The sequence below is a fragment of the Arachis hypogaea genome, chromosome 5 (assembly GCF_003086295.3).
Source record: "Arachis hypogaea cultivar Tifrunner chromosome 5, arahy.Tifrunner.gnm2.J5K5, whole genome shotgun sequence".
NCBI classification, from domain to species: domain Eukaryota; kingdom Viridiplantae; phylum Streptophyta; class Magnoliopsida; order Fabales; family Fabaceae; genus Arachis; species Arachis hypogaea.
The window spans coordinates 102,146,613-102,158,941 of record NC_092040.1 but is presented as its reverse complement, the minus strand read 5'-3'; positions in this window follow the sequence as shown (position 1 = coordinate 102,158,941).

Genomic DNA, 12,329 nt, shown 5'->3' with positions numbered 1-12,329 from the left:
AATCGACAGATGAATAGCCGTGCTGTGACAGAGTGCGTTGAACATTTTCACTGAGAGGATGGGACTGTAGCCATTGACAATGGTGATGCCCAACATACAGCTTGCCATGGAAAGGAGTAAGAAGGATTGGATGAAGACAGTAGGAAAGCAGAGAGACGGAAGGGACAAAGCATCTCCATACGCTTATCTGAAATTCTCACCAATGAATTACATAAGTATCTCTATCTTTATTTTATGTTTTATTTATTTTTTAATCATTAATCCTCCATAACCATTTGAATTCGCCTGACTGAGATTTACAAGATGACCATAACTTGCTTCATACCAACAATCTCTGTGGGATCGACCCTTACTCGCGTAAGGTTTATTACTTGGACGACCCAGTGCACTTGCTGGTTAGTTGTGCGAAGTTATGATAAGGAGTTGAGATTGCAATTGAGCGTACCATGTTGATGGCGCCATTGACGATCACAATTTCGTGCACCAAGTTTTTGGCGCCGTTGCTGGGGATTGTTTGAGTTTGGACAACTGACGGTTCATCTTGTTGCTTAGATTAGGTAATTTTATTTTATGTTTAAGCTTTTTACTTTTCGAAAATTTTTCAAAAATACAAAAAAATATTTCTATTTTGTTCTTCAGAGTTTTTAAGAATGGATTCTAGTGTTTCATGATGATTCGTTGAAGTATGGCTGGCTGTGAAGCCATGTCTAATCTTTTGGACCATCATCACAAGAGCTTGTTGATTTCTATCAATTTTGCTGTTGTGAGCAATGATCTGCTAAAACTTGGCTGGCCATTGGCCATGTCTAGTGTTTTGGACCGGAGCTTTCACTGAAAGCTTGGCTGGCTGTGAAGCCATGTCTAATTCCTGGACCGGAGTCTTAGACTAGCATTGCAATGATTCCTGGAATTCTCATTAAGAATTTTGAACCCTTGTTTTTTCTTTTCCACTTAATTTTCGAAAAAGCACAAAAAAATTTATAAAATCTTAAAATCAAAAATATTTTTATGTTTCTTGTTTGAGTCTAGTGTCTAATTTTAAGTTTGGTGTCAATTGCATGTCTTTATTCTTCTAATTTTCGAAAATTACATGCATTATGTTCTTCGTTGATCTTCAAGTTGTTCTTGATGATTTCCTTGCTCTGATCTTTAAATTCTCTTGTCTTGAGTGTTTTGTTGTTTCTCATATGCATTCTCAATTTTTAGTATCAATAGTATACAAACTTCTAAGTTTGGTGTCTTGCATATATTGTTTATTTGATCTTAGTTTTATTTTGATTATTCCTCATCATTAAAAATTCAATTTTTTTTTAATTTGTGTCTTTTCAAGTCAATAATACAGAGAATTGAAGATTCAGAACATGCAGCAGAGGAATTACACAGAAAAGCTGGGCGTTCAAAATGCCCAGTGAAGAAGGAAAACTGGCGTTTAAACGCCAGAATGGATACCATTCTGGGCGTTTAACGCCAAGATGATACAAGAGGGAAGATTTTGTTTTTAATTCAAAATTTTTTCAAGTTTTCATAATTTTTCAAAATCAAATCTTTTTCAAACCATATCTTTTCAATCATATATTTTCAAAATCAATTTCTTTCCATTCTCAAAAATACTTGCCTACAATTAATGATTTGATTCAACATTTCAAGTATGTTGCCTTTTCTGTTAAGAAATATTTAATGTTTGAATCATATCCTTTAAATTTCTTGTTAGCCAAGTCATTAATTTTAAAAAAATCAAATCTTTTTAAATTGTTTCTCAATCATATCTTTTCAATCATATCTTTTTAAAACCATAACTCTTCAATCATATTAATCACATCTTTTTCCAAATAATTTTCAATCTTTTTGATTTCTAATTTCAAAATCTTTTTCAAAAATCACTTTATTTCTTTCCCAACTTTAATTTTCGAAAATCATTCTTCAATTTTTCAAAATTTCTTCAAAATCTTTTAATTTATTTTCGAAAATTCTTCCCCTCTTCTCACATCCTTCTATTTAAGGACTAACACTCCTCCACTATCAACAATTTGAACTCTATCTCTCTTGATAAGTTCGAATTCTTCTTCTTCTACCTCCTCCTTCAATTCTTCTTTTCCTCTGACATCTCAAGGAATCTCTATACTGTGACATAGAGGATTTCATATTTTCTTGTTCTCTTCTCTTTCATATGAGCAGGAGCAAAGACAAAAGCATTCTTGTTGAGGCTGACCCTGAACCTAAAAGGACCTTGAAGCGAAAGCTAAGAGAAGCTAAAGCACTACTCTCTGTAGAGGACCTAACAGAAATCTTCAAACAAGAAGAAGACATGGCAGCCAAAAACAACAACAATGCCAACAATGCAAGGAAGGTGCTGGGTGACTTTACTGCACCTACTCCCGACTTCTATGGGAGAAGCATCTCTATCCCTGCCATTGGAGCAAACAACTTTGAGCTTAAGCCTCAATTAGTTTCTCTAATGCAACGGAATTGCAAGTTCCATGGACTTCCATTGGAAGATCCTCATCAGTTTTTAGCTGAATTCTTGCAAATCTGTGACACTGTCAAGACCAATGGGGTTGACCCTGAGGTCTACAGACTTATGCTATTCCCTTTTGCTGTAAGAGACAGAGCTAGGATATGGTTGGACTCACAACCTAAAGAAAGCCTGAACTCTTGGGAAAAGCTAGTCAATGCCTTCTTGGCAAAGTTCTTTCCACCTCAAAAATTGAGTAAGCTTAGAGTGGAAGTCCAAACCTTCAGACAGAAGGAAGGTGAATCCCTCTATGAAGCTTGGAAAAGATACAAACAATTGATCAGAAAGTGTCCTTCTGACATGCTTTCTGAATGGAGCATCATAGGTATCTTCTATGATGGTTTGTCTGAACTGTCCAAGATGTCATTGGACAGCTCTGCTGGAGGATCTCTTCATCTGAAGAAGACTCCTGCAGAAGCTCAAGAACTCATTGAAATGGTTGCAAATAACCAATTCATGTACACTTCTGAAAGGAATCCTGTGAACAATGGGACGAATCAGAAGAAAGGAGTTCTTGAGATTGATACTCTAAATGCCATATTGGCTCAGAACAAAATATTGACTCAGCAAGTTAATATGATTTCTCAAAGTCTGTCTGGAATGCAAACTGCACCAGGCAGTACTAAGGACGCTTCATCTGAAGAAGAAGCTTATGATCCTGAGAACCCATCAATAGAAGAAGTGAATTACATGGGAGAATCCTATGGAAACACCTATAATCCTTCATGGAGAAATCATCCAAATCTCTCATGGAAGGATCAACAGAGACCTCAACAAGGTTTCAACAACAATAATGGTGGAAGAAACAGGTTTAGCAATGGCAAGCCTTTTCCATCATCTTCTCAGCAACAGACAGAGAATTCTAAGCAGAGCCACTCTGACTTAGCAACCATGGTCTCTGATCTAATTAAAACCACTCAAAGTTTCATGACTGAAACAAGGTCCTCCATTAGAAACTTGGAGGCACAAGTGGGTCAGCTGAGTAAGAAAGTTACTGAACTCCCTCCTAGTACTCTTCCAAGCAATACAGAGGAGAATCCAAAAGGAGAGTGTAAAGCCATCAACATGGCCAAATTTGGAGAGGAGAAAGAGGCAGTGAGCGCCACTGAGGAAGACCTCAATGGACGTCCACTAGCCTCCAATGAGTTCCCTAATGAGGAACCATGGGAATCTGAGGCTCACACTGAGACCATAGAGATTCCATTGGATTTACTTCTGCCATTCATGAGCTCTGATGAGTATTCTTCCTCTGAAGAGGACGAAGATGTCACTGAAGAGCAAGTTGCTAAGTACCTTGGAGCAATCATGAAGCTAAATAACAAGTTATTTGGTAATGAGACTTGGGAGGACGAACCCCCTTTTTCTCACCAAAGAACTGGATGACTTGACTAGGTAGAGATTACCTCAAAAGAGACAGGACCCTAGGAAGTACTCAATACCTTGTACATTAGGCACCATGACCTTCGAGAAGGCTCTGTGTGACCTAGGGTCAAGCATAAACCTCATGCCTCTCTCTGTAATGGAGAAGCTAGGGATCTTTGAGGTACACGTTGCAAGAATCTCACTAGAAATGGCAGACAATTCAAGAAAACAAGCTTATGGACTTGTAGAGGATGTTCTGGTAAAGATTGAAGACTATTACATCCCTGCTGATTTCATAGTCCTAGAGACTGGGAAGTGCATGGATGAATCCATCATCCTTGGCAGACCCTTCCTAGCCACAGCAAAGGCTGTGATTGATGTTAACAGAGGAGAATTGATCATTCAAGTGAATAAAGAATCCTTTGTGTTTAAGGCTCAAGGATATCCCTCTATAACCATGGAGAGAAAGCATGAAGAGCTTCTCTCAAAACAAAGTCAAACAGAGCCCCCACAGTCAAACTCTAAGTTTGGTGTTGGGAGGCCACAACCAAATTCTAAGTTTGGTGTTGAACCCCCACATTCAAACTCTAAGTTTGGTGTTGGGAGGTTCCAACATTACTCTAAACATCTGTGAAGCTCCATGAGGGCCCACTGTCAAGCTACTGACATTAAAGAAGTGCTTGTTGGGAGGCAACCCAATGTTATATTTATCTATTTTCCATTGTTATTTTATGTTTTCTATAGGTTGATGATCATGTAAAGTCACAAAAACAATTGAAAAAGTAAAAATAAAATGAAAAACAGAAAAAAAAAATAGCACACCCTGGAGGAAAAGCTTGCTGGCGTTTAAACGCCAGTAAGGGCAGCAAATGGGCGTTTAACGCCCAGTCTGGCACTATTCTGGGCGTTTAACGCCAGAAAGGGGGCACCAGACTGGCGTTTAACGCCAGAAAAGGGCAGCAGCCTGGCGTTTAACGCCAGGATTGGCAGAAAGGGAGTTTTGCACGCCACTTGGTGCAGGGATGAGCTATCCTTGACACCTCAGGATCTGTGGACCCCACAGGATCCCCACCTACCCCCTCCATCTCCTCTATTTCTTCTTCTTATACTCTTTTCTTTCCTCTTTTGCTCGAGAACGAGCAAACCTTCTAAGTTTGGTGTGGTAAAAGCGTTGCTTTTTGTTTTTTCATAACATTTTATGGCACCTAAGGCCGGAGAAACCTCTAGAAAGAGGAAAGGGAAGGCAAAAGCTTCCACCTCCGAGTTATGGGAGATGGAGAGATTTATCTCAAGGGTGCATCAAGACTACTTCTATGAAGTTGTGGCCATGAAGAAGGTGATCCCCGAGGTCCCTTTCAAACTCAAAAAGAGTGAATATCCGGAGATCCGACATGAGATCCAAAGAAGAGGTTGGGAAGTTCTTACCAACCCCATTCAACAAGTCGGAATCTTAATGGTTCAAGAGTTCTATGCCAATGCATGGATCACCAAGAACCATGATCAAAGTGTGAACCCGGACCCAAAGAATTGGCTTACAATGGTTCGGGATAAATGCTTAGATTTTAGTCCGAAAAATGTAAGGTTGGCATTCAACTTGCCCATGATGCAAGGAGATGAACACCCCTACACTAGAAGGGTCAACTTTGATCAAAGGTTGGACCAAGTCCTCATAGACATTTGTGAAGAGGGCGCTCAATGGAAAAGAGATTCAATAGGGAAGCCGGTTCAACTGAGAAGGCATGACCTCAAGCCCATGGCGAGGGGATGGTTGGAGTTTATCCAATGCTCAATCATTCCCACTATCAACCGGTCCGAAGCTACTATAGACCGGGCTATCATGATTCATAGCATCATGATTGGTGAGGAAGTAGAAGTTCATGAGGTTATATCCCAAGAACTTTATAAGGTGGCGGACAAGTCCTCTACCTTGGCAAGGTTAGCCTTCCCTCATCTCATTTGTCACTGATGCGTGAGCATCTTATCTATCTTTTCCTAGCGAATTTGCATCTAAATTATTGAGTTTAATTGAGAATTAATTATATTTTAGCCACTATGGATGCTATTTAGAGTTTTGTGCAATTTTATTTATTTTAGGTAGCATTCGAATAGATTTGATGAAGTTTCTGCAGAAAGGAAGAAGACACCAAATAGATGCCCAGTGAAGACCGACGCGGACGCATGGCCCATGCGACCGCGCGGAATGGAGAAATCGCAATGACGCGAACGCGTGGACTGGAATATGCACAAATGACGCGAACGCGTGGACGACGCGGACGCGTCACATGCGTGATCTGCAAAAATACAAATGATGCTGGGGTGATTTCTGGGTTGTTTTGACCCACTTTCCAGCCCAGAAAACACAGATTAAAAGCTGCAGAATGGACAAATCAAGTGGTCCCCAACCATCAACTGAAGATCTGTTAATTAATTCGAATTTAAATTCAAATCTTATCTTTTAGGAAAAGATATTATTTTTAATTTTTTATTTTAAACCTATTAGGATTAGTAATAAATAGAAACTCTGTATATTTAGGCAGGTACCAATTTGTTACCAGAACCCTTATTTTTCTTCTCTGAACCATGAGTAACTAATCCTTCATTGTTAAGGTTAGGAGCTCTGTCTATTTGTATGGATTTATTCGTTTGATCTTTCTAATTTAATTCATGTTTTGATTTATATTTCAATAATTTTTTTCGCTCTTAATTTAATGAATATTGGGTGGAACGGAAGTATGACCCATGTTTTAATTGAGTTCTTGTAAAACTTGGAAAAGCTCTTTACTTGAACAACAGCTTGAAAACATATTATACTGAATTTCTAATTGTTTGTATTTAACGGGATACGTGACATATAATCCCTTTATTTTTGGATAATTAGAATTCTTTTGGCATATAAACTAGAGATTGATCATCACCCTCTAATTGGAATTAATTGACCAAGGAACTGGCAATTAATAAATTTTAAAGGAGACTAGGAAGGTCTAAGGAATTAGGGCCTAGTTACATATAGTTTGCCATGAAATTATATCTTGCATGATTAAGTTAGTTAGTGATAAAAATAAATCTGGAAAATAGATAACTCTGAAACCTTAACTGCTTTCTCAACATTTTATTCCCAACTCATTGCTGCTTGCTTTCTGAAATTCTAACATTGATCTTTAATGTTTTTGAACTTCCAACACTCTTTTCTGCTTGCCTAACTAATCCAATCAATCAATCATTGTTGCTTGATCCATCAATCCTCGTGGGATCGACCCTTACTCACGTAAGGTATTACTTGGTACGACCCGGTGCACTTGCCGGTAAGTAGTGTGGGTTGTAAAATACCGCACTAGTCACCTCTATAATTCAGTTGGAATTAACATAGAGGGAGACATCCTCATTGATGAGGACAAGCCCATCACTAAGAAGAGGATGGAGCAAACAAGAGATCCCACTCATGGACATGAGGAAATTCCTCATCATGAAATTCCTGAGATGCCTCAAGGGATGCACTTTCCTCCACAAAACTATTGGGAACAAATCAACACTTCCCTAGGAGAATTGAGTTCCAACATGGGACAACTAAGGGTGGAGCACCAAGAACATTCCATCCTCCTCCATGAAATTAGAGAAGATCAAAGAATCATGAGAGAGGAGCAACAAAGGCAAGGAAGAGACATTGAGGAGCTCAAGCACTCCATAAGATCTTCAAGAGGAAGAACAAGCCGCCATCACTAAGGTGGACCCGTTCTTTAATCTCCTTGTTCTTTATTTTTCTGTTTTTCGAAAATTATGCTTTATGTTTTATTTATGTTTATGTCTTATGATCATTAGTGTCTTAGTGTCTATGCCTTAAAATTATGAATGTACTATGAATCCATCACCTTTCTTAAATGAAAAATGTTCTTAATTGAAAAAGAGAAGAATTGCATGAATTTCGAATTTTATAACAGATTAATTATTTTGATGTGGTGGCAATACTTTTGACTTCTGAATGTATGCTTGAACAATGCATATATATTTTGAATTTGTTGTTCATGAATGTTAAAATTGTTGGCTCTTGAAAGAATGATGAAAAAGGAGACATGTTACTGAGGATCTCAAAAATCATAAAAATGATTCTTGAAGCAAGAAAAAGCAGTGAATTCAAAAAAAAAAGAGCAAGCAGAAAAAGCCAATAGCCCTTTAAACCAAAAGGCAAGGATAATAAAGAGGATCCAAGGCTTTGAGTATCAGTGGATAGGAGGGCCTACAGGAATAACATCCTGGCCTAAGCGGCTAAACCAAGCTATCCCTAACCATGTACTTGTGGCGTGAAGGTGTCAAGTGAAAACTTGAGACTGAGCGGTTAAAGTCGTGATCCAAAGTAAAAAGAGTGTGCTTAAGAACCCTGGACACCTCTAATTGGGGACTCTAGCAAAGCTGAGTCACAATCTGAAAAGATTCACCCAGTTATGTGTCTGTGGTATGGATGTATCCGGTGGTAATACTGGAAAACAGAGTGCTTTGGGCCACGACCAAGACTCATAAAGTAGCTGTGTTCAAGAATCATCATACTTAACTAGGAGAATCAATAACACTATCCAGATTCTGAGTCCCTATAGAAGCCAATCATTCTGAACTTCAAAGGATAAAGTGAGATGCCAAAAATGTTCAGAGGCAAAAAGCTAAAAGCCCCTCTCATCTAATTAATACTAATCTTCATAGATGTTTTTGGAATTCATTGTATATTCTCTTATTTTTATCCTATTTGATTTTCAGTTACTTGGGGACAAGCAACAATTTAAGTTTGGTGTTGTGATGAGCGGATAATTTATACGCTTTTTGGCATATTTTTAGTATGCTTTTAGTATGTTTTAGTTAGTTTTTATTATATTTTTATTAGTTTTTATTTAAAATTTACTTTTCTGGACTTTACTATGAGTTTGTGTATTTTTCTGTGATTTCAGGTATTTTCTAGCTGAAATTAAGGGACCTGAGCAAAAATCTGATTCAGAGACTGAAAAGCGCTGCAGATGCTGTTGGATTCTGACCTCCCTGCACTCAAAGTAGATTTTCTGGAGCTATAGAAACCCAATTGGCTTGTTCTTAATTGCGGTGGAAAGTAGACATCCAGGGCTTTCCAGCAATATATAATAGTCCATACTTTGCCCGAGATTTGATGGCCCAAACAGGCGTTCCAAGTCAGCTTTAGAATTCCCGGTGTTAAACGCCTGAACTGGCACAAAAGTGGAAGTTAAACGCCCAAACTGGCACAAAAGCTGGCGTTTAACTCCAAGAAAAGTCTCTACACATGGAAGCTTCAATGCTCAGCCCAAGAACACACCAAGTGGGCCCAGAAGTGGATTTTCACGTCATTTACTCATTTCTGTAAACCCTAGGCTACTAGTTCTCTATAAATAGGACCTTTTGCTATTGTATTAGGGGGGAATCTTTCAATCTTCGGATCATCTTTTGATCGTGTTTTTATAATTGAACCCTCTTTGGGAGGCTGGCCATTCGGCCATGCCTAGACCTTGTTCTTATGTATTTTCAACGGTAGAGTTTCTACACACCATAGATTAAGGTGTGGAGCTCTGCTGTACCTCGAGTATTAATGCAATTACTATTGTTCTTCTATTCAATTCAGCTTATTCTTGTTCTAAGATATCACTTGTTCCTCAACTTGATGAATGTGATGATCCGTGACACTCATCATCATTCTCACCTATGAACGTGTGCCTGACAACCACCTCCGTTCTACCTTAGATTGAGTGGATATCTCTTGGATTCCTTAATCGGAATCTTCGTGGTATAAGCTAGAATCTATTGGCGGCCATTCTTGAGAATCCGGAAGGTCTAAACCTTGTCTGTGGTATTCTGAGTAGGATTCAGGGATTGAATGACTGTGACGAGCTTCAAACACACGATTGTGGGGCGTTATTGACAGACGCAAAAGAATAACTGGATTCTATTCCGACATGATCGAGAACCGACAGATGAATAGCCGTGCTGTGACAGAGCGCGTTGAACATTTTCACTGAGAGGACGGGACTGTAGCCATTGACAATGGTGATGCCCAACATACAACTTGCCATGGAAAGGAGTAAGAAGGATTGGATGAAGACAGTAGGAAAGCAGAGAGACGAAAGGGACAAAGCATCTCCATACGCTTATCTGAAATTCTCACCAATGAATTACATAAGTATCTCTATCTTTATTTTATGTTTTATTTATCTTTTAATCATTAATCCTCCATAACCATTTGAATCCTTCTGACTGAGATTTACAAGATGACCATAGCTTGCTTCATACCAATAATCTCCGTAGGATCGACCCTTACTCGCGTAAGGTTTATTATTTGGACGACCCAGTGCACTTGCTGGTTAGTTGTGCGAAGTTGTGATAAAGAGTTGAGATTGCAATTGAGCGTACCATGTTGATGGCGCCATTGATGATCACAATTTCGTGCACCAGTTAGCATTAAGCATTTGCATATCCATTTCCCTTTCTTTTGCTTTTATCTCCATTTCTTTAATATACCTTTGAGTTTGTAATTCTTGTTCTTTCATTGCCGCTTGAATATGTAACTCCTTCTCTTTGATTGCCATCATCTTTGCTCTATGTTCCTTCTCCTCTTCTCTTTCTTTTTCCCTTTCCATTAGTTCCTTTTCTCTAACATTCTTAATATCTTCCATGAGAGATAATTTTTTGACAACCGATGATTTCTTTCGCTAAAATCTTCAGACATCTGTGCTTTTCCCTTACCTCTTCGCTTGCTCTTCTTTGATCCTTGTCGGTGAACAAGAGAGTCCACACCGGATTCGTCAGCCAATGGTGTTTCTGGGTTTGATGAGGATGAGCATGCTCTAGTTGCACTAACCTTGGTTCTCTTTGAGCCGCCACTCTGTGTAGGTAGTTGGCTTCTCCATTTTTTCTCCAACCAAAGCATGTTCCAATGCCTCTCAAAAGTGAACTTTTGACCATAATTTGTGGAATAAAGTTTATAAGCCAACTCCTTTATATCATCAGCGTTTGAACCACTCCTTATGTTTCGACTAGCTTGATTGTAGCAACCAGCAAATTGTGCAACAGCCTTGTTGATCTTATACCATCGTTTCTTACATGCAACTACCCCCCTTGTCATGTCGGTGCAAAATTCTACACAGTAGCTATGAATTCGACTCCAAAATGTTTTCCCCTTTTGATCGGTACCAACTACAGGGTCAATTGAAATATTTAACCATCCACTGATCAGCATCTCATCCTCTTTCCAATACCAGTGTTGAATACTATCTTGCCTCCGATCTTCAATATCATCATCATTAAGGTCGATAGCATCTAATCCATGAGGGTTGGCAAAATCAGAATATTGCGAATTTAGACTAGATTGTATAGGAGTCTGAGAGGATGGGTTAGAAGAGCCACCAACACAAGATGAGTTATGTCATGATGCACTTAATTGAGTTGGAAACGGCAAAGAGGTGGGAGTAACATTTCCGATAGAGGGGGTTAGATATGGATGAAAATGGAAAATGGGGTGTTTGTGAATTTTGATTTTGCGGTTGGAATATAGGAAATTGATTATTATAAGGAGTTTGAAAATTGAAATTAGAGAGATTTTGTGGATTTGGATTTTGAAATGTATTTGGTAGTATGAAGTTTTGATTTGGAACTTGAGATTTTTAGGTTTGAGATTGTTGGGTATTTGGAATTTGAGGAAAGTTTTGTAAGTAATTGAAGAAAGAGTTGTGTTGGTTTGGATCCATTTTTTCGAACAAAAAATAATAGTAGCAGAATTTTGATTTTGTATACTTGGAAGAAGATGAAGAAGAGTAGTAGAGAGTGTGAGAATACAAGTGTATCTAAGTGGTATATATAGAGTAAAAAAATATTAATTTATTAATAATAACGGTAACATAGTAACGGCTAGTTTCTAACGGCTATTTTTGCAACGGTTAGTTTTACAACGGCTAATTTAATATAATAATATAAATATAAATAATATTTAATATTATTTTTGATATAAATAATTAATATAAATTATTAATTAAATAAAAATTAATTATTTAATCTAATTAAGTATTATAATTATTAATAAATTAATTATAATTTAAATAATTAATATAAATTATTAATTAAATAAAAATATAATTATTTAATATAATTAATTATTATAATTATTACTAAATTAATTATTATTTAATTATTTAATATAATTATTTATTTTAATATAATTATTTAATATAATTAATTAAAATTTTATATAATTATTTATTTAAATAATAACTTGCCATCGTTGCTCTCGGTCCCGTTCAGAGGGACTTTGTCCCATCGGTCCTTGTGCAAGGACTCCATTCCATTTTGTTCCAACGGTCTCAATTCCTCTTTTGTCAGAAACAAGGCCTCAATATATGTCCATTGGAGTTGCTTTAAAGTAAGTTGATTATTTTTCATGATTCTTTCAAATGATGTTAGGTCTATTTTATAAATA